General features: G+C 37.2%; 1 long non-coding RNA gene across 6 annotated transcripts; it reads left to right on the top strand.

Moving 5' to 3' along the window:
• The first annotated feature begins 5,903 nt into the window (after positions 1-5,903).
• Positions 5,904-21,120, top strand: LOC142170761 (uncharacterized). Of its 6 annotated transcripts, none has more exons than XR_012700254.1 (6): positions 5,904-6,089; positions 6,938-7,099; positions 8,094-8,190; positions 8,290-8,327; positions 9,219-9,289; positions 20,364-21,120. It is a non-coding gene; the product is annotated as an uncharacterized LOC142170761 (long non-coding RNA). The 6 variants fall into 6 exon arrangements; XR_012700260.1 differs by having other exon boundaries at positions 5,908-6,089; positions 8,133-8,190; positions 20,640-21,120; XR_012700258.1 differs by having other exon boundaries at positions 5,908-6,089; positions 8,133-8,190; positions 20,637-21,120.
• The last annotated feature ends 2,158 nt before the right edge of the window (positions 21,121-23,278 follow it).

Here is a 23,278-nt window from a genome sequence, read left to right as displayed (position 1 = left end):
ACCGGTGCCGGTATGATGGCACGAGAATCTTGCCGAGATCTATTACTCGCCAATCTAGGGCAATACCTCCTGATGTGACCAATGTTTCCACACTCATAACACCCATCCTGATACCGTGGCTGCTGAAGCTGAAGCTGACCCAAATGGGCCGGATAACCACTATAGTAACTCTGGAGTGGTGGTACACTGATAGGAGCTGAATGTGCACTAAATGCTAACTGCCCAGAGTAATGCATAATAGGACCGTGACTCCCTGAAGCACCGGGAGATACATGAAGTGCTGAATGAAATGGTTTGGGAGGATGACCCCTACCAAAATTACCTCTGCCTCCAGACGAGGCACCACTGAAACCACCGAACTGACGAGGCCTTTTATCGGACCTCTGCCCTCCCTCCTGTGCAAGAACCATCTCGATCCTCCTTGTGACATTAGCAGCCGCCTGAATATAAATCTCACTTCCGGTTTCCTTGGCCATCTGAAGTCTGATAGGGTGAGTGAGTCCCTCAATAAACCTCCTCACTCTCTCTCCCCCCGTAGGTAGTAAAAGGAGAGCATGACATGCCAAATTCACAAAACGAGACTTCTGAGTAACAGTCATACTGCCCTACTGTAGACGCTCAAATTTCTTGCGGAATTCCTCTCTTAGTGTGATAGGGAGGAACTTTTACAGAAATAGCTGAGAGAACTGCTCCCATGTAAGTGCAGGCGATCCAACTGGTCGGGTCAATGTATAATCTCTCCACCACCTCTTGGCGGAACCCGTTATCTGAAATACAGCAAAATCAACCCCATTGGTCTCAACTATACCCATGTTTCGTAGCACCTCATGGCATCGTTTAAGATAATCTTGTGGGTCCTCGGAAGGTGTACCACTGAAGTGAACTGGAAAGAGCTTGGTAAACTTATCCAGTCTCAATAAGGCCTCAAAAGACATGGCGGGCCTATCACCGGTCTGTGCTGCAATAACTAGCTGAACTACTCCAACTGACGGGGCTGCTGGAGCCTGATTCTGGGGAGCCATCTGCTCTGGAGCGGGAGTAGTGGGAGTTTGTGCTCCTCCCCCAGCCCGTGAGACGGCTGGTGCCACTGAAAATGTACCATTCTAGGCCACGCCCTCCATAAGACTTACCAAACGAACTAGAGCGTCCTGAAGTACTGGAGTGGCTATGAATCCTTCCGGGACCTGAATTGGTCCAACTGGTACATTCTGAACTGGAACCTCCTCCTGAAGGTCCACCTGAGGTTCTTCAACAGGTGCAGCTGCTCGAGCTCTGGACTGAGCTCTACCTCGGCCTCTGCCTCGGCCTCTAGCACGACCTCGGCCTCGACCTCTACCCCTGGCCATAGTTGCCACCGAGGGTTCTGGTCCGTGACCATCAGTAGAGGTATTACGTGTTCTCACCATTTGCGAGAGAATAAGAGTAGAATGGTTCAATCATCGATGATAGAATAAAATCGCACGACAGAATAAGAAAGAAGTGATATTGTTCCTAAACTTCATAGCCTCCGAGAGATAAGTACAGACATCTCCGTACCGATCCTTCAGACTCTACTAAGCTTGCTCGTGACTCATGAGACCTATGTAACCTAGTGCTCTCATAACAGCTGTCACGACCCGAAATTCCCTTCTTCGGACCGTGATGGAGCCTAATATTTCACTTGCTAGGCAAACCAACGTTAGAATAATATTAACTAATTTTTAAATTATTAATAATCAAGGAAATAAATGCGGAAGCAAAGTTTGAAATATAGTGAAATAATCCATAAAAATAACGGTGTCTAAATACCATCCCAGAATTGGTGTCACAAGTGCACGAGGTTCTAGAATAAATAAAAATAAAGGTCTGAATAAGATAAAACTGTCTGAAAATAAATACAAAGTTAAAGTAAAATAGACGGGGACTTCAGAACTGCGGATGCTATGCAGTTATACATTAAGTCTCCTCTGGTAGCTGAAATCCGAGCAAGTCTATGGTACGCCGCTGGGACCAACTCCAAAATATGCACAAGAAGTGCAGAGTGTAGTATCAGTACAACCGACCCCATGTACTGGTAAGTGCTGAGCCTAACCTCGACGAAGTAGTGACGAGACTAAGGCAGGTCACTTACATTACCTGTACGCAATATTAGTAACAACAACAATAATAGAAATAAATCAGGTAACTCATTTATAATAATTGAAGCCAACTCAGCAGTTATAACCAATTATCATTTCCATCAATTCTATTGCAGCGTGCAACCCGCTCTCACAATATATTCACATTCAATTCTGTTTCAGCGTGCAACCCGCTCTCACAATATTTTCACATTCAGTTCTGTTGCGGCGTGCAACCCGATCCCCCAATATTGACTTTTAATAAGTCTGTTATATATTTATTTATTTCAATCAAGTATATATAGACTTTTTAATAAGTCTGTTGCGGCGTGCAATCCGATCCCCCAATATTGACTTTTGATAAGTCTGTTATATATTTATTTCAATCAAGTATATATAGACTTTTTAATAAGTCTGTTGCGGCGTGTAATCCGATTCCCCAATATTGACTTTTAATAAGTCTGTTGCGGCGTGCAACCCGATCCTCCAATATGGATTTTTTAATAAATCTATTATGGCGTGCAACCCGATCCTCCAATATGGACTTTTTAAATAAGTCTGTTGCGGCGTACAACCCGATCCTCCAATATAACCATTTCAATCAATTCTTATAGAAGAAATTTCCACAATAAATGCAACAATTAATATAAAATTATAAGACAATAAGCATACAATAATTTTGATTTAATTATGAAACAAACAATGACAAATAACAAATTATTATGAAAATCAGGGAGAAAATAGGCATTTTAATATTTAATATGCTAAATGACAAATAACAATTAAAATACATAATTCAAATAACATGCAACAATTAATGCAAAAATTCAAGAATTAATATTTGGCAAAGAATAGGAGAGGAATAATTATTATAATAATTAATTCATGATTTAAAATAATTTATGATTTTTCAAGTAAGCAGGCAAACAATTAATTTAACGACGTATAGACACTCGTCACCTCACCTATACGTCGTTCACATGCATTTCACATAACAAATAATTTAAGGGTTCTATTCCTTCAAGTCAAGGTTAACCACGACACTTGCCTCGCTTTGTAAATTCCAATCAATTACTCAACCACAGCTTTTCCTTTTAAATTTTTCTCCGAAAGCTTCAAATCTATTCACAAACAATTCAATACACTCAATACAAATCATAAGAATTAATTCCATATGAATTTACTAATTTTTTGGATAAAATCCGAAATTCATTAAAATATTCGGCAGTGGGACCCACGTCTCAAATCTCGGAAACACTTACGAAATTCAAACACCTATTCCGAGACGAGTCCAACCATACAAAAATTATCCAATTCCGATATCAAATGGACCTTCAAATCTTAAATTTTTGTTTTTGGAAGAATTTATAAAAATCTATTTTTTCCCATAAATTCATGGATTCATGATATAAATGAGTATGAAATCATAAAATATAATCAATATAGGATAAGGAACACTTACCCCAATATTTTTCCGTAAAAATCTCCCGAAAATTGCCTCCTGAGGTTTAGGGTTCGAAAAATTGAAGAATGAATGAAAAATCCCTTCTAAGTCCCTTTTTACTCAGCTGCAGGTGTCGCAATTGCGACCTGAGCTTCGCAAATGCGATGCCCTTCACAATCCCGCTGCCTTCGCAAATGCGAGGAAAATATCGCATTTGCAACCACTGAACCTCGCAAATGCGAGTAGATGTTCGCATTTGCGAACCTGCCCTTCCCAGACTCCCATCGCAATTGCGAAGAAAATCTCGCAATTGCGAGAACATACTGGCCTAGGCCTTCTTCGCAATTGCGATAGATACCTCACAATTGCCAGGCATGTTTATTTCGTATTTGCGAAGCCTGATCTCGCAATTGCGAGATCAGAGACGTGCAACAGGTTTAGTTATACCAGCAAAATTTTCCAAGTTCAAAACATCCCGTGGCCTATCCGAAACTTACCAGAGCCCTCAGGGATCCAAACCGAACATGCCCACAAGTCTAAAAATATCATACTGACTTGCTCGCGCGATCAAATCGCCAAAATAATACCAAGAACTACGAATCAGACACCAAATCAAAGGAAATTTCCAAGAAAACTTTAAAACTTATATTTTTACAACCGGACGTCCGAATCAAGTCAAATCAACTCCGATTCTCACCAAATTCTGCAGACAAGTCATAAATAACACAATGGAGCTGTTCAAATTTTCAGAATCGGATTTCGGCTCCGATATCAAAAAGTCAACCCTGTGGTCAAACTTGGAAATCTTTAGCCTTTAAATTGCTAGTTCCATTAAATGGTCATAACTTGTGCTAGGAACCTCCAAATTAAATTCTGGGCATACGTCCAAGTCCCAAATCACGATACGGATCTATCGGAACTTTCAAAATACTGATCCGGGTCCGTTTGCTAAAAATATTAATCAAAGTCAACTCAGTTGAGTTTTAAAGCTCTATTTCACATTTTAATCATTTTTTCACATGAAAACTTTCCGGAAAATTTTACGGACTGCGCACGCAAGTCGAGGAATGATAAATGGTGCTTTTCGAGGTCTTAGAACACAAAATTATTTATTAAATTTAAAGATGATATTTTGGGTCATCACAGGCCCAATAGTATAACGAAGGGGTAAATGTGAACAATATACCAAAATAGAGAGGTATATTTGACCCTTTTCCCCTTTTCTTTTGTGCATACGATTTTGCTTTTTTCCCTCGAAGTTTATGTATACGAAATTTCTATTTAACTTTACAATTAAGCTAATGTAGTTCTTTTGGTAAGGAGTAAGGACTATTATTAAGCTAATATAATAATTCACGCAACAACAATAACCCAGTAGAATTTTACTAGTGGGGTCTGGGGAGGGTAGAGTGTACGCAGACTTTATTCCTACCCCAAAGGGAAAGAGAGGTTATTTCCGGGAGACCCTCGGCTCAGAGACAATCGATCCGTAACAACAACAGAAACCAGAAAAGTAGTATCAGCATCGTAAAATACATCAAATAAATGGAAAGGCCAAAATGTGGAAGACAGAAAAATGTGAAACACAATAAAAACTGCTAGCAGTCCTAGACAAAATACTATTAGACTAGCCAGCACAGCGAGGAAAAATGCTCGACTACCCCCTAACCTCCAACCCTAATGCTCAACCTTCACACCTTTCTATCAAGGGCTATGTCCTCGGAAATTTAAAATCGCGCCATGTCGTGCCTGATCACCTCACCCCAATACTTCTTAGGCCGCCCTCTACCTCTTCTCGTACCTGCGAGAGCCAACCGCTCATACCTCCTAATCGGAGAATCTAGGCTCCTCCTCCGCACGTGCCCGAACCATCTAAGTCTCGCTTCCCGTATCTTGTCATTTACAGGAGTCATGCCCACCCTCTCCCGAATATCCTCATTCCTAATCTTATCTATCCTAGTATGCCCGCACATCCATCTCGACATCCTCATTTCTGCTACTTTCATCTTCTGGGTATGTAAAATCTTGATTGACCAACACTCACCCCATACAATATGACCGGTCTAACCACCGCCTAGTAAAACTTACCTTTGGAAATTAAAGTGACCTTGGCATAATATTTTTAAAACACAAAATCAGATTCATCCGAAGAATGCTTCGTAACAGATAAGTTAACAAATTGTTTGGGCATAAATAGTATTTCATTATTTGCAAATATGACACATCTCGAAAACATTTTATTAACACTTACATCTTGAATTATGTACGCCTGGAAATGGTTCTTTTTCTTCTAGTTTCCTTCCCAAATATATTCCTATACTATAAATGGGGAGGCAGCTCATGGTCAACATGTGGCCCATTATTAGCTTACGGCTTCTATTTGCAGCCCAACACGTGTAGCCCAATTTTGACAACTGTTAAGTCACCGTTTGATTTCTCTCAACACTTCGTGAAAAGCTCAACGTGCAAACACCTCTTCTGCAAACACCTCTTCTCTTGATATGCTTCTGCTTTCTCACTCCGCTCTGTGTATTATCATTTTCTACTAGGTATTCTTGTATTGATTTAGTTTGGTCCTCGGCGATATGCTAGGTGTTTGTGTTTTCCCCTGAGTAGAGAGTGAGAGTGAATTCCCCAGAGAAAGTGTAATATGAATCGATTTTGTTCTCTAGGTGTTTGATAAAATTATTCAATCAGTTTTTCTATTAGATTTCTCATGTATGTTGTATTCTCAGGTCTCATTCTTTGGTTGCAATTTGAGTAAGATCTTTTTGGTTTCTTCTGCATACCCTTAGTTAGACTGTTGATTTGTGCCTCTATGTTTTCCTCTTTCTCGCTGCATAATTTTAATTTCTGACATATCACCCATTAGACACGGTTAGAAGGATATTTATTTAAAATGTTCTGTTGCGGAAACAAACTTCATACTAATGTGAAGAACCAGAAAATTCAGTGTTCAATAATTTTTCTTTCTTGAATGAATACATTGACATATGAACTTTGTGTTACCAAATTGTTAGCCAGTTGCTCTTACATTTAGCACGCTAATCTTCACCAAAATCATATATTACTCAAATGGTGTATTGATTTCTCACATCAATTGTCAAAAAGATGAGTTGTGCCATCAAAGAATATAACATCTGACTGAAACTTCATATTTTGGATTAGGCTTTAAAAAAGAAATACTTGCACTTCCATAGTAACTTAACCGTTAATCCAAATAATTAGTTCCCTTATTCCTGTGAAAAAGCACCATTAATATCAAATCTTTTATGCAGTTGTTTCTTTCATGCCTTGGACGTTGGACATGGTGATGATTTTGCGGCTGATATATTTTAATTCTTGTTTCTGTCTACTCAGAGTTCATTTTGTAATGAACTAATTTGCTGGTTTACAGGGTTGCTACAATTCCAAGAGAGAAGGGAGAGGCATGTCTTCAAATGAAATTGCCATACAATGAATTAGCTCATGTGCTTCTGTGTTTACTCTGTTGGATAGATTGTTCTTGCACATGCTTGCTTCCAGTTTTCTAAATCTCTTTCATGTCCTCATTTATAAGGTTTGGCGCCTATCTCTCTTGTTCATTCTGAATTCGATTTTTTTACCCTTTTCATTTCCTTCTTTTTGCAACTAATCGTAATTTCATTTATATGTGGATTATGCATTAGAAGAGTCAATATGTGTGTACCCTATGTGTAAGTCAAACATCACATGCCAAAGAATAATCATGAATCTAGCAATGATCTAACTAAAAGTATACCATATATGTAAGTTTCTACAATTAGGAATTCAACAAACACGTTCTACAGAGAAAAAATACCACAAGAGTTGCTTGAGCCATGGAGTTGTGTTACGTAGTATCGTGGTGCTTAAGTTTGTCCGAAATTCCATAGCTCCTCTTGGCTATCGAATTTCATTTTAGAGAGATTATCTTCTTTTTATAAAACTGATATTGGTAGATGTTAGCACAAAAAAAAATGACTCCCAAAGTTTGGGTTGATTATGATCCTTTCTTCTTCTCCCCCTACCTTCTAATTAAGCTACTTCTTTCTTCTTTTATATTTGTAATCGAAAGAACCATGATAATGATCCACTAAACAAAACACAATTAGTCCTAGGAATTCTTCCCTTGGCTACGAAAGGAGAAAAATTCAGAAAGAACTGTGATCTCTTTCTGCTGTTACTTCAGAAGCAAATTTTTATCCCAAACGTGTCGTGAAATGGTTCTAACTAATGCCTCTTCCGCATCAAAGATATATCATTTAATGGTATCTTAAAATTTATTTAGTCTATTTCTTACATTCGATTCACTTAATACTTGAGAGTCTATTTTATATGACTTCATTCGCTTTATACTTGATAGTGTATTTTATACGATCATAACAGAAAAGAATATAGAGTATATGCATTTCCACAACAGTTTGGCCGTCTGTATGCTAACAAGCAATATTTATTCAGAGTGTTGGGCTCGTGCTATTCACTGTGTTCTCGCTTTTTTGGTGCTACTTTGATTTATCATTCTACTCCATTTTCTAAGCTACTTAGTTTATCAGGTGAGCGTTGATTTGTATTCACTCTTCTCTGTCAACCAGGAAGAACCAATAGAGAAACAGAGGATACAAATTATTTCAGAAGCTTCTGAACATAGTTGTACGTCATTCATTGATATTTTTTAATCCTTCTTCATTCTATGTCATTTATGTACTTATTAATATTATGAATTAAAGTGTTTAACGCTTTAATTTTCAGGTATTTAAGAAGTACATCAATATCAATTTCGACGATAGGTAGTTTTCATGTCTATTGCGAAAAGTTTCTTTGTTTCTACTATTGATATAAAATGGTCTGGTTAATATCATACGTGGATTAATTTACAACTTGTATTATGAAAATTTATTATATATTTTGGTTAGTTAAAATAATAGATTCATACTGTGTGTATTTTTTTTTTGCATGTAGAAGTCGCCGTTGTTAGAGATTTCACGTGAAGGTTCTATAAATTGCTAAAATTTCAGATATCCACAGATTAAAACAAATTGATGTCGTAACTTTTTAATTAGTTACTATAATTTATCTGGTAGATAGTTCAAATTGTGAAGGAATTTGAAGATTTTTCGTGAATGTAACTTGGCCTTGATTAGCTTTTGAAAAATGGAGTTCGCCAATTGATGCCGTGGATTTATTTAGTTACAAATACATAGTGTATTTGTTTTTACTGTAGAACCTCATCGAATTGAGTGTGACCGAGATATACATAGGTTTTGTAAAGAAAGCATGAAATACATCAAATTTGACATTTCCTCTCATGTTGCTTGTGATTCTACTAGAAATTCGCAACTCTTTTGTTCTTCATTGTATGTTTCTCCTTCACTTGATTTGTCTTCTCTAGATTCAGTTACTCTGTATTTTGTTCTTCAAATTGGTTGGCAGATTCCAAGTTTGAGTTTTATGTAATAGTTTGCATGTCAACTATTACTTCAGTGTGTAATTATTCTTTAACCTTCTTTCCAGGCAAGTGCATTAGCAACACTGGATTTGAAGAATATTCAATATTTTTCTTTTCCGCACTTTATTAGTGACACAACAATAGTAGTACAGTCTTATCATGTAGTGGAAGCAGTCTTATATAACTTTTACCTGCTTTTATCATTTTCGTAACATTCCCTCTCCTTTAGCAGGTACATACAGATGAGAGACCAACCAAATATATTCTGACACGGAAGCAGAGCAACTATTAGAGGCTTTTATGGTTCGTTGCTCATTCTCCTATAATCCACTTAGTTTCTTACGTACTCATTTTACGAACAGATTCCTTACCTTAATTGTGCTTGAACCTTTGCCCTTGATAACGACAAAATTGCAGGTGTTATACTTCCATCATTACACCAGCTACATTCTAACTTATAGAGCTGGGAAATAGTAAAGTTGTAAATCACGACTTTGAAATTTCTCAGAAGAAAAAGAAAGGAGACTCTAAATTTGCCATCTTCAAAGCTGAGAGAAGATGAATGCGAAAAATGCTTAGAGCCTTGTAACAAAATGGTCTTACCGAATTGCTATCATTCAATATGCATTAATTGTTACCGTGATTGGTAATGTACCTATATTTTCTCGAGAATAAAGAATCATACCTCCATTCTCTATATTCATCTCTTTCACTATTTTGGGAACATGACTGTCACGACCCAATTTCACCTATAGGTCATGATGGCGCCCAACACTACAGCTAGGCAAGCCATATGATAAATCAAACATATATTGATTAAACTTTTAATCCAAAAAAATCATAAAATACCAAATTCTATCAATGTGTGTGCCAAGACCCGGTGTCACAAGTGCATGAGCATCTAGTAGATTATACAAAACTCCAAATACTGTATGAAATGAAATAGACAGAATATAAATATAAGAAGAGACATTGGTAGCTGCAGAACGACTCAGAAAGGCAGCTCACCACTATGCCTCGGGATGGCGTGGATATGTGATGATAGATCCTCCACTAGTACCTATCTCAAATCCTGCACAAAAAGTGCAGCAAGTATAGTATGAGTACGTAAACGTGTACCCAGTAAGTATCAAGCCTAATCTCGAAGTGGTAGAGACGAGATGGCCGACTTTGACACTTACTATGTATCAATAATAATAATTGAAATAAACTAGAATATTTAAATCAGCATGATTCACAGAATATAACAATAATTTATTTAACCAACAGAACTAATTAAATTCTTTCAAAATGCAACAATTCTCAATATATATATTAAATCCTTCAATTTCAATAAAAATTCCAATTTATTAAATAGCAATAAAAATTCTAATTTATCAAATAGCTTTACAAGCTGCAATTCAATTTCAATGAATTTCCAAATTATCAAATAGCTTTACAAGCTGCAATAAACCGTCAAAGTATCGTGTAATTGTTATTATTATTAAGCACGATTTCTGCCGAGGACGTACGACCCGATCCAGAGTGTCGTATACACTACCGCGGGACGTGCGGCGCGATCCATAGATGCATCTATCCTGCCGAGGCGTTCGGCCCGCTCCACAAGAAATGAGGACATTTTCTTATGTACCTCCGGAAGGAGAGTATATTTATTATGAGATAAATTCGGGAGGAAGAATAATTTCTTTTAATAATTAATTAATTTAAACAGAAAATCAAGCATATAAGGTTTCTATCCTTTAATATCTTTATCTGAAAATTCACAATGTATTCATATATAGATATATCAATTAATATTAATTAAACAAAGAATACAATTTACACAAGTAATTCATGCTTTGAGTCCTAAACTATCCGGACTTTAGCATTAATAGTAGCTACGCACGGACTCTCGTCACCTCGTGCGTACGTAGCCCCCCCGCAATTATCAATAATTATTCAATTTAATCCCTATGAGGTAATTTTCCCCTCACAAGATTAGACAAGAGACTTACCTCGTCTTGCTCCAATTTAATCCACTATAAGGCCTTTTTCACGATAATCCAACTCTGTCTGGCTCGAATCTAGCCAAAATAATTTGATACAATCACTAAAAATTATAGGAATCAATTCTATAAGAAAACACTATATTTTTAATAAAAATTCCGAAATTAATTAAAACTTCGTCCGTGGGGCCCACATCGTCCGGTGAAAGTTATGAAATCCGACAACCCATTCAATTACGAGTCCAACCATACAAATTTTACCAAATTTCGACATCAACTCAACCCTCAAATCTTCAATTAAAGTATTTGAAGATTTCTACCATTTTCAACCCAATCTATACCCATTTGAACTCAACAATCTTTCCATAAACCTTATTGATATGTATAAATGATACTATTACACCCAAGAATCATACTCTTAATCACCCATCTTTACCCAAACTCGAAATTGAAGACTAGGGGTTAGAACCTTACCTCTTGGGTGAAGATCTTGTGATATTTCCTTGTTGGATTTCAAAGCTTGAACAAGATCTTGATGAACAAAGTACTTGAGCTTCTTCCTCTCTCTAGAACACTCTCCCTTCTCTCTAAAAAAATCAGATTTTTGCTCCAAAATGAGCTTTAAGGCTTATTTATCGAAGTTGGGTCGGGTTATAACAATAGAAAAATGGATACTCCAAAAATTCCGGACCAGGCGACAGGCCTGGCCTCGCCAGGCTAAAGCATGGTATTACACCTGGCCTCGCCTGGCTAAAGCCTGGTATTACACCTGGCCTCGCGAGCTCTGCAGTGAGCTACAGGACAGCCTTTGGGTATTTGATCATAACTTCTTGTAGGAATGTCCGAATGACGAACGGTTTGAAGCGTTAGAAACTAGACTCGAAGATCTTTCATTTGATAGGTAGAACATCACATAATTCCATATATATATATATATATATATATATATATATATATATATATATATATATGATATTCTCGTTCAAAGTTGGGTCTTGTGCGAACTCACTTGAAACTTTGGTCTTATGAAATTTTCAACTTTTACATTCGATGTCGAAACCTATCGAATCAAGTCCGATTGACCTCAAATTTTACATACAAGTCATAAATGACATAACGGAGCTAAGAAAATTTTCAGAACTGGATTCCGACTCCGGTATCAAAAAGTCAACTCCTCGGTCAAACTTCCAAACTTAAATTCTTATTTTTAGCCATTTCAAGCCTAATTTAACTATGGACTTCCAAATAAAATTCCGAACACGCTCCTAAGTCCAAAATCACCATACGGAGCTGTTGGAATCATCAAAATTCTGTTCCGGGGTCGTTCTCACATAATTAGACATCCGGTCACTATTTGAACTTAAATATTTTAATATTTTATCAAAATTTCATATCTCGGTTTAGGGACCTCGGAATTTGATTTCGGGTATACGCCCAAGTCCCAAATCACGATACGGACCTACCGAAACTGCCAAAACACTGATCCGAATCTGTTTGCTCAAAATATTGACCAAAGTCAAACTTGCCTTTTTAAAGCCAACTTAAGGAACCAAGTGTTCCGATTTCAACCTAAACACTTCCAAATCCCGAACCAACCATCCCCACAAGTCATAAATCATTTACAGAACATACTGGAAGTTTTATTTAGAGGAAGGAGGTTCTAAAAGTCAAAACGACCGGTTGGGTCGTTACATTCTCTCCCACTTAAATATACGTTCGTCCTCGAACGTGCTAAGGAGTGATCTAGAGTTATCCAAAATTACTGCTTAACACCTCATGCACCTACCCGTGCTACCACACCCAGTTGAGCACATTAACTCGAGCCAATCTTAAAATTCTCCCTTTTATTTAAGCAAATAAGCCTTAGAGCACAATTCTAAGATCCAGAATTCTCCACCATGCCTGTCTCTAACCTATGAATGTCGTATCAATCACTACACGATGCACTAATACAGGATTGCATACCTTTGTTGAATTTAGACCATGCACCGCATCATTCACATGACTATAATAACATCCTCTGATAACAATAGCCAAAATTTCACGAATCTGATGTTTACAACACACCTCATGATACATATAAGTCATGTTCCAACTCTTGAAATGCTTCCACGATGGAAGAAATGTGTAGAAATTCATAATCAACTGCCGAGTCAACAATTATTGAGTTTCTCCTTATGACAAGAACCATTGCCTCATTATAACCAAATAATGGTATTTGCTCTTTTTTACACTCCATATAATCTGATCGCACAGATCCAAAATCCAATAATCTCGTCTCACCAAGTATAAGCTGCTCAGGAAATAAACCACCTCAGACATGATCAAAAAGCCACATATGACGCCACAATGAGCTAATAAGCTACAGACTCGATTGCGATACATAAAAAAAATGAACTCTGGAAAGGATTTCTCAACCCACGTGACTAATTAGACAATTAAAAAGATGTCATCAACCTTCCTCAGAAAATGGGACACAAACACACAAAATAAAATATAGGGGACTGTACTCAACATCACACTGTTGCGACGTGCAACCCGATCCAAACAACATACCCGTGGCGGCGTGCCACCCGATCCGCACATAAAGAATCTATAAGGAAATACTTACCGAGCTAGAATGCTCATTACTACAAAATATCTGAATATCAGACACAAGTACGCTAAGTGCATAATACCATCCCTGGAAGGACCGACATCGCCATACGCTACAAAACTCAAGCACAACTATGGTGCGACGTATAATCTGAATTCCGAGAGCCATCCTGCTCACATAACACCATCGCTCTGCGGAACCTCAACATATAAGAAATTTATCAAGCTGTTTCATAACTCACACGGCACAATATAGTATTACATGAAATAACCGACGACGAAACGACATCCAACGTCCGAATACTCCTCCATAGGGAGCTTTTATGCTGAAATGAACACATACGGACTGATATAGAGCCCGTATTCATATTTAAATCCATCCACAGACCTCAAGCCGATTCTGAGGTCTAGGCTAATAACCTTTCAAGGATCCATAATAAACCCTTTTCCCATAACACACAAGAATAGCCGTCATAATCGGAACAAACTTTCACAGTCCACAACCAAATGAACCAAGCGCCCTCCAGGCATAAATTCTCGAATCAGCGATATTACCACAATCTTCAAACTTGGTTTCAATATTCACTCAATCAAGTGACTACACGTCACTTTTACATAATATTTCCGTGAGACATGCTCCCACGACCTTCCACACCAGGTAACAAGTCTGCACATTCATGCTACTGGTTACACAAAATGCTGTAAAGTATATCAAGAATCCACAAATCAATACACAAGGTCTCTTACACCTGACATCGACCTTAGATGATGCCAAAAACAATACCATCTTACTTTAAACATCTAAAACCCCGTTCCTGCTCATCCGAGCTCATAACATCCTTGTCAACCCCGAACCGAGATCTTAAACCCTCAACTTTCGAATCCCATGCTACTTAGTGCACTTAACCATGCTAATGCGCAAGAGTACAAGAATTCCATCATAACTCCCAAACCACTAATAGGGTAAACACTTCATCATATAGAAACCTTCTTCTTAACTCATTTCAAGAGAACCATTGCAACACGTGACTGAATTCCCATATCCGTAGAAAATACCGGCCTCAGGTAGTGGTCTAAACCACCATAACTCTTCTGGGATCCCTCTACACATAACATGTCATAATACTTGATTTTTTTTCCCCAAAATAAAATCAATTACGGCGGTCGTCAAGCCTCGCACGTACTGCCACAAATCACATGCATAATTCAATGCAATGAAGGAATTGATCATTAACACCATCGTTCCGATTCAACCATTGTTAGCCAATTTTTTATTTTATTTTTCTCAATTTACTCTCAACTTGCCTTAGAAATAATAATAGCTCCATTCATTACATCACGAACTCAAATCCGCACTCATCCCAAGTGACCTTATTTCACGAGACCACGCTATTTCAAAACCCACTAATTATCTCATATCCCTTCTTGTGCACACTTTTTACATCTTCAACTGATACACCTATTCTGATACTTCTTTTTATGAATCCGAAGTTATTTTCTTCGGTTTTTCCAATGCTACACCACAACCTAAAGATAACGTAGAGTACTCCAAGCCCCGTGTAATAATCTGTTGCAAAAGCTCGATACTCAACCATACTATAAACTCGAGATCCTTAGACACCACACTTTAATTTTTTTTTTTGAATCCACTAGGACCGTTATTGAGAGTCACTTGCTCTGACTTGTTCCCATACATGATCAACTCCAAGGCCCTACTAGCACATGGACACTTTCTCAAGGAAACACCCGACTGTCTCACTCTTCCTGTGCATTACATTTACACGAAGCATAAACTCTGAGTCTTCCCACAAACCTGAATATGAATTGATAAGGCCAAATATGGCACACATTCCCCAAATCCTTTGCTCAAATTACCACCGATGTTTTCTTTCCTTAGTTGTAATGACCCACCAATACACCGATAACCAGAAACCGCACAAGGTGACACTACACAATCCAATCATAGACAGTGGGGCTCGCCATCTTAGCTTGAAGCTACAAATTACAAAATTCTGGAGTCCACCGAGATTCTTTCTTCATCGTCGGCATGATCCTGCACATGCAACTTGCCAAATTTCTCGAAATTCTTCTATTAACCTTTAATAAACACTCCAAACCACTAGCCATATTTACATATTAAATCTCTTACCGGGTACCCAGTAAAATTCTTCGCAAAAGATTCGTGAACACCACACGACCGCTAACCTGCTCACATGTGATAACCCACATGTGGAAATTACATGCCGACATATTCCAATGTCGCTGTATTGGGTGCAATTATTACGAAATCAGTAAATCATCCTGAGTCCAGGCTCATTCACCAGCTGCACCAGTCCGTTCACGCCTCACGGACGTCAACTAGAGGTGCGACAATACCTTCCAATGCAAAGTCATGTTGTATCCTTCTTCATATCAAGCAACTCCCTAATGTTGTATCCAATCTTCCTCAATATAGCAGCTAATATTGCAACTTAAGTCCGTAGACCTAGTCATTGTCCATTCTACATCCCAAATCACTCCAAACGTTCCTCAAGACGTGTAATCATCCTACCAAGTAACCCATGTGCTACCTTAGCACTCTCCCACTTTGGTCAACCATCTCCTTTAAGCAACTACTCTACTTCTGTTTTCTTACACTTGGCCTTTTCGGAGCCTAACCACCGCAAGGCACCTACCACATGTCCTTCCTCATCCTTCGCTGCCCAGTTGTTGTTTTAACTCAATATCCATCTCTATAGCACTTGAACCAATAGCTCGTTACTAGCTTTAAACCTTTCTGACAATCATCTTTCTTGAGACATCAACACTAAAACGATGCTTCGATCCTGAATCACTGCACACCGCGATCTCTAACGACTGCTTCCCCTATACCAATTCCTAACACCCCGTCATGAAGGCGAGTTGAAGAAAACCATAACACCGGTGAACGCATTTTACAAGGCGATGACACCACATCAAAATTGAGAACTCTACCACATTCGAAAATATCAAACTTCGTTACTCCATCAACCCCAAACCTGAACATTCATAGTCCGATTTCCTTTTCTCCGCTAGAATTAAAACATGGAACCTTTGAATCATGTACTGAGAAAACCTTATTTCAAGTCGTTTACTGCCCCGACACATAGACGAGCATTTTACCATTTCATAAACACTGTGCGATAACAATGCACGAATCGTCATAACAATCAATGCCAAATTTCAAAACCTTAGGTAGTACTGATACTTAATTTGAAATGACAGATCGGCCTTTCGCAAGGCGACGACAATAGCCCAATTAATTACACAGGGAGAAGCAACTTGTACTACATCTGTAGTACCATTAAATATTTCCTCAATCCCCAATTTATAACAAGCGCTTCACGTCGCATAAGATTGAATATGAAGGAAATGTAGGCATAAGCCTCAAAGGAATCGAATCAGACGATGAGGAATCAAAAAGAGAAGTATTCCTAACAGTCCTGTAGCCTCTCGAGGATAAGCACAGAAGTCTCTGTACCGATCCGCAAGACTCTACTAGACTTGCTCATGACTCGTGAGACCTACGTGAACCTAGTGCTTTGATACCATGTTGTCACGACCCAATTTCATCTATAGGTCGTGATGGCGCCCAACACTACAGCTAGGCAAGCAAACTGATAAATCAAACATATATTGATTAAACTTTTAATCCAAGAAAATCATAAAATACCAAATTCTATCAATGTGTGTGCCAAGACCCGGTGTCACAAGTGCATGAGCATCTAGTAGATTATACAAAACTCCGAATACTGTCTGAAATGAAATAGACAGAATATAAATATAAGAAGAGATACTGGTAGCTGCAGAATGGCTCAGAAAGGCAGCTCACCACTATGCCTCAGGATGACGTGGATATGTGATGATAGGTCCTCCACTAGTACCTATCTCAGATCCTGCACAAAAAGTGCAGCAAGTGTAGTATGAGTACGTAAACAACGTGTACCCAGTAAGTATCAAGCCTAATCTCGAAGTGGTAGAGACGAGATGGCCGACTTTGACACTCACTATGGGTCAATAATAATAATTGAAATAAAACTAGAATATTTAAAGCTATTTAATAAATTGGAATTTTTATTGAAATTGAAGGATTTAATATATATATTGAGAATTGTTGCATTTTGAAAGAATTTAATTAGTTCTGTTGGTTAAATAAATTATTGTTATATTCTGTGAATCATGTTGATTTAAATATTCTAGTTTATTTCAATTATTATTATTGACCCATAAATTCAATTTCAATGAATTTCCAATTTATCAAATAGCTTTACAAGCTGCAATAAACCGTCAAAGTATCGTGTAATTATTATTATTATTAAGCACGATTTCTGCCGAGGACGTACGGCCCGATCCAGAGTGTCGTGTACACTGCCGAGGGACGTGCGGCGCGATCCATAGATACATCTATCCTGCCGAGGCGTTCGGCCCGCTCCACAAGAAAGGAGGACATTTTCTTATGTACCTCCGGAAGGAGAGTATATTTATTAAGAGATAAATTCGGGAGGAAGAATAATTTCTTTTAATAATTAATTAATTTAAACAGAAAATCAAGCATATAAGGTTTCTATCCTTTAATATCTTTATCTGAAAATTCACAATGTATTCATATATAGATATATCAATTATTATTAATTAAACAAAGAATACAATTTACACAAGTAATTCATGCTTTGAGTCCTAAACTACCCGAATTTTAGCATTAATAGTAGCTACGCACGGACTCTCGTCACCTCGTGCGTACGTAGCCCCCCCGCAATTATCAATAATTATTCAATTTAATCCCTATGAGGTAATTTTCCCCTAACAAGATTAGACAAGAGACTTACCTCGTCTTGCTCCAATTTAATCCACTATAAGACCTTTTTCATGATAATCCAACTCTGTCTGGCTCGAATCTAGCCAAAATAATTTGATACAATCACTAAAAATTATAGGAATCAATTCTATAAGAAAACACTACATTTTTAATAAAAAATCCGAAATTAATTAAAAATTCGTTCGTGGGGCCCACATCTCGAAATCCGGTGAAAGTTATGAAATCCGACAACCCATTCAATTACGAGTCCAACCATACAAATTTCATCAAATTCCGACATCAACTAGACCCTCAAATCTTCAATTAAAGTATTTGAAGATTTCTACCATTTTCAACCCAATCTATACCCATTTGAACTCAACAATCTTTCCATAAACCTTATTGATATGTATAAATGATACTATTACACCCAAGAATCATACTCTTAATCACCCATCTTTACCCAAACTCGAAATTGAAGACTAGGGGTTAGAACCTTACCTCTTGGGTGAAGATCTTATGATATTTCCTTGTTGGATTTCAAAGCTTGAACAACATCTTGATGAACAAAGTACTTGAGCTTCTTCCTCTCTCTAGAACACTCTCCCTTCTCTCTAAAAAAATCAGATTTTTGCTCCAAAATGAGCTTCAAGGCTTATTTATCGAAGTTGGGTCGGGTTATAACAATAGAAAAATGGATACTCTAAAAATTCCGGACCAGGCGACAGGCCTGGCCTCGCCAGGCTAAAGCCGGGTTAAACCTGGCTTTTGGCTGGCCTCACCAGGCTAAAGCCTGGTATAACACCTGGCCTCGCCAGGCTAAAGCCTGGTCTTACACCCGGTCTCGCGAGCTCTGTAGCGAGCTACACGACAGCCTTTGGGTATTTGATCATAATTTCTTGTAGAAATGTCCGAATGACGAACGGTTTAAAGCGTTAGAAACTAGACTCGAAGATCTTTCATTTGATAGGTAGAACATCACATAATTCCATATATATATGTAGATATTCTCGTTCAAAGTTGGGTCTTGTGCGAACTCACTTGAAACTTTAGTCTTATGAAATTTCCAACTTCTACATTCGATGCCGAAACCTATCGAATCAAGTCCGATTGACCTCAAATTTTACACACAAGTCATAAATGACTTAACGGAGCTATGAAAATTTTTAAAACTGGATTCCGACTCCGGTATCAAAAAGTCAACTCCTCGGTCAAACTTCCAAACTTAAATTCTTATTTTTAGCCATTTCAAGCCTAATTTAACTACGGACTTCCAAATAAAATTTCGAACATGCTCCTAAGTCCAAAATCACCATACGGAGCTGTTGGAATAATCAAAATTCTATTCCGGGGTCGTTTTTACATAATTAGATATCCGATCACTATTTGAACTTAAACATTTTAATATTTCATCAAAATTCCATATCTCGGTTTAGGGACCTCCGAATTTGATTTCGGATATGCGCCCAAGTCCTAAATCACGATACGGACTTACCGAAACTGCCAAAATACTGATCCGAATCTGTTTGCTCAAAATATTGACCAAAGTCAAACTTGCCCTTTAAAGCCAACTTAAGGAACCAAGTGTTCCGATTTCAACCCAAACACTTCCAAATCCCGAACCAACCATCCCCACAATTCATAAATTATTTAAAGAATATATTGGAAATTTTATTTAGGGGAAGGGGGTTCTAAAAGTCAAAACGACCGGTTGAGTCGTTACATTGACCGAGAACAGTCTTGCTTTCTCAACCTTGCAGGAATAAAAGATCAGAGTCCTGCCTTTTTGCCGTGATAATTTGAAGAGCACCTTACTTAGAATTTTGCATCAAGTACATCAATTATATCACCTTCTATCAAGTACATCAATTTACTTTTGATTGATGACAAATTATACGTTCTTTTATGTACACCTTCTGTTAAATCTATGGGAGGATGTGCTATGTAAAATTTACATGCTTCCTACAATTTTATGTTTTAGCAGTGCAGGTAAACAACCTGATACATCAGTATCATGTTGAAGATGGGGATGAAAAAGAAGACAAAATTTTGGACAAATAGTTGTATTGAAACATGGATATTGAAGGATGAGTTCCCTACTCTTTGTAGTTTAACCCAGAACAAAAATGCTTATATTTGGTGAATGTTTTGTCAACTCTAAATGACATCTATAGTTAAAGAAAAACTTTAATGATATGCAAATCCAAGATATCAGTCACCTTTCACACTTTTGCAGCCAATCTCTCTTTGATGACAGCAGGATGGACTCTCAAACTGGGCTTACTAGCAATAATGGCTTCTTCTCTATTAAAAGTTGCTACAATCTTCTCCAAAAGCTTGATAGTAACTGGGACAACAAGTGGCCTTAGAAGATGACATGGAGGACAGAAACAACACACCAAAATGCCCTACTTTGTGTGGAATGCTGTCGAGGCAGCATGTCTTAGCCAAGATAATTGGCAAAGAAGAGGACTCTCAGTTATGTGTGTAAAAACTGACAAAGAATCCATCAACCATTTAAACTTTTTGCTGTTGATTGGGTGATGCCACAGAATATCACATGCTTACTATCAGATTGGCAAGGACAAAGAATTAATAAAGTTACGTATGTGATGTAAGAGTATTTTTTTGTAGTGTAGCATATTTACGAACAAAACGGCAAAAAGCTATTGGAACGCTCAGCAAAAGAAGAGTATATTTCCAATCCTTCATTAAATTATCATATATATCAACTGGTATTACACGTGCATTTACAATGTCAGCTTGGTTGAAAATATTTATTGTACTCCACAAATGTTGCCTATCTAGGTTTCTCGTTCTTGCAACGGAAGAAACATCTCTAAGAATAAGTCCTATTTTTATCTCACTTTCTCGATTGATATAAGATACCAAATCAGACGAAGGAACATGGCATTTTTCTTGGACAATTTAGGCTTCTATAGAATTGATGAAGTAGGAGAAAAAATAATTTGCAGAACCATTTATTGAATACTATTTGAAATAATTGCATTATTGGCCCGGACAACACCTCACTAGTTTGACTATAAATGATATAATACACTATATTTATAAAAACAGATTGCTTATGACTACAAAAGGTTGCGATCAAATTGCAAGTTACTGTACTACTTTTCCAGTTAGTTTTATTTTAAAAATTTCTTCTAATATTTACAACACTAGATCCGACACACTTGCTTATGTCATGCTTATGATGCACGAGTGTCTCGCTACTTACATTTCCGGTATATGTTCAACCTTCATGATTCCGTAAAGCAAACAGAACATTTACTATCCGCAAAGGCAAAATAATCTGCAAGATGCGGCATAACTCCTTGAACGATTGCATTTGGGTGTTCGTAAGACGCAACGGAAGATAATAACAATCATAGGAAGATCTTTTCGTATTTAAAATTTATTTACATGTCAATAGATCGGATCTAAGACGTACCTGGTGAATAGAGTCTCGTTTCAAAATTTCTTCGAGACTCTATGCATATCCACACCGAGACCGATCCTTGTTATCGACTCTTTGATAAATGAAACCCGCGAACAAATTAAATGAACATATTGTGTTGAAATTTTTCTCAAAACCTCAACTCAAAAGTAGAAGAACAAGAAATATTTTTCTTGTAATTATATTTTCTCTCTTACTTTGTATTGCACTCTCACTTTCACAAAGTGATTTTTTCGCAAATTTTCTCCATCACCCTTTATATAGCATCACATATAAACCTTTTTCCTATTTGGTTGAGGTAATGATTTACTTAGGGTAAAAGTTTATTCCAAAAATAAACTTTGTACAATTTTTTCATAAAAAATTCGAATCCATCCAGAGCTTATTTATCTAATCTGATTTATTCCTTTCCAATTATGTTTTGGGTTTTCTCAATTGTGCTGATCTTGCAAAGATACTTTTTATTTAATCTCTCTCTCTCTCTCTCTCTCTCTCTCTCTCTCTCTCTCACACACACACACACACACACACACACACACACACACACACACATATATATATATATATATATATATATATATATATATATATATATATATATATATATATATATATATATATATAATCAAAAGATATATTTTAATTTTCTATTCCAAATAGAAAATTTTAATTTGTTTACAATATTAATTATATCCTCTTTGCTAGCAAAGAATATAATAATATTTCATTTGGACTAATAACTAAATTTATTTGACTAATTAAATTCTTTAATTTAATTATCAAATAATAAAGTAATTAATCCTTTAGCAAAGATCAGAACACTCGTTAGTGTGCGACCCCATAGGTTCAATACTAAGCCGGTAGTAAATTGATCACATCAATATACTAATCAAGGGTGGCGTCTAGCAACACTCCTTAACGACCGGATAGAATGAAGTATACAATTTACTCTCAAGAACCCGTAGAAGAATAATGTAGTAATTCCTTCTGTCCTTATAGCTCTGAGTCACCCTAGGATATGGTTTAACTGTCAAATCCTAATAGGCGACCAACTATGTGTTCATGTTAAATATAATCGACCATTGAATGACCTAAGAAACTCTTTTCTTCTTTCATTCAATTGCCCTGACCAAGGTCTTAATTTGATCGTTTATAATTCATGACAACATGGAGCTTAAATTCATTACCAAGAGTTGACAGATTCCTTCTTGATCAATCAATAATTCTATAAATATTTAATCGTACCCAATATTCTTTCAACTATCGCCCTAGGGCCATAGGTTTCTAGTATCAAAGCACAATAAATAACTTGTCAATTACTATGACGGTCTCAGGTCAAAGAAAACTCTTACATCACATTCTTCAAGAGAATATCCTATTGACAGTTTATGGTAATTCTAACCATTAGGAATTATCCAATGAGTCGGTTCAATGATCATATCTCT

Source organism: Nicotiana tabacum, chromosome 2, assembly GCF_000715075.1.
Source record: "Nicotiana tabacum cultivar K326 chromosome 2, ASM71507v2, whole genome shotgun sequence".
Classification (NCBI taxonomy): domain Eukaryota; kingdom Viridiplantae; phylum Streptophyta; class Magnoliopsida; order Solanales; family Solanaceae; genus Nicotiana; species Nicotiana tabacum.
The sequence above is the reverse complement of the archived record's forward strand: the minus strand, read 5'-3'. Positions and strand labels throughout refer to the sequence as shown.